Source organism: Kogia breviceps, chromosome 7 (assembly GCF_026419965.1).
Source record: "Kogia breviceps isolate mKogBre1 chromosome 7, mKogBre1 haplotype 1, whole genome shotgun sequence".
NCBI lineage: Eukaryota > Metazoa > Chordata > Mammalia > Artiodactyla > Physeteridae > Kogia > Kogia breviceps.
In genome coordinates, this window is record NC_081316.1 from 39016828 (window position 1) to 39018070 (window position 1243).

Here is a 1243-nt window from a genome sequence, read left to right on the forward strand (position 1 = left end):
AAGAGGAATCAAAGCCTTTAAATGCGATGGGTGATTGTGGTCAGACAGGAGTAAATTTAGGAGTTCAGAAAAGGGAACTATCCTTAGGGTATAAAAGAGTGAGAAGAGATTTTCTGCAGTTTTGGGGCTGAAACGTTGCTTCATTCATCTTAAGACCTAGATGAAGCAAACAACACAGTACTTCCCCTCACATGTTCACTCTCTAGTGGAGGAGACAGGTAACTATCAAGTGAATTAATAAAATGAACTTAAAAGATGGTGCTATGAAGAAAAAGGCAGGGTGCTGGGAAGGAGAATAATGAGGTGAGGTAGGTGGGGACAAACATCAGCTTTAGAGAGAACGGGGGTCAGAAAGCCTCTCTGAGGAGCCATCAAGAAGGAGCTTGAGAAAAAATAAGGGTGGGAGGGGTTTAAAGCATGAATTGGAGGACAGATGTTAGAATCAGTGAAGTACAAGGAAAGAAACAAACATGAACTCTAAGGTAAAACTTGTGTTTAAGCAAATATCTAGCTCAAAATCTTTTGTTTGTTACTCCAAATATTTGAGCATTACTTCATATAAAAACATACACATGCAAATACGTTCTGAAACATGTAAACAGTTTATATGTTCCCAAAAGGATTTGAAGCAACTTATAGAAATATAACAGGAAATAATTCAGAAATTGGGATGCAGGTGAAAAGTAAAGACAGTGTTCCTTAGGCAGCACATATACTAAAATTGGAACGATACAGAGATTAGCATGGCCCCTGCGCAAGAATGACACACAAATTCGTGAAGCGTTCCATATTTTTAAGCAGGTGCATATCACAGAGATCAGCTAGGTGTTTTGTGTCCACCTAGAGGGGTGGGATAGGGAGGGTAGGAGGGAGACGCAAGAGGGAGGGGATATGGGGATATATGTAGACATATAGCTTATTCACTTTGTTATACAGCAGCAATTAACACAACAATGTAAAGCAATTGTACTCCAATAAAGATGTTAAAAAAAAAAGAAAAGACAAACAGGAGAAAGAAAATGAAGTCAATTGTTAGGACTGACATACAAAAGTGCATATTATACGTTCTAAACAGTAACTAGATCTGGGCTGTATATTTGATTCAGAGCTTCCAGGAACAGAGCAATAGGGAAATATAAAAAATTATGAAATTCAATGTGCCCATAATAAAAAAAATGAAGTTCTTAAGAGAAATATAGCTTCCTGGTATTAAGATCTGAGAGAAATACTCCTTCATCATGAG

At 37.6% G+C, this 1243-nt stretch overlaps 1 non-coding gene across 1 annotated transcript; it reads left to right on the forward strand.

Annotated features, from left to right (window-relative positions):
• Nucleotides 1-692: 692 nt before the first annotated feature.
• Nucleotides 693-795, forward strand: LOC131760707 (U6 spliceosomal RNA). The gene has a single exon (XR_009336806.1). It is a non-coding gene; the product is annotated as a U6 spliceosomal RNA (small nuclear RNA).
• The last annotated feature ends 448 nt before the right edge of the window (nucleotides 796-1243 follow it).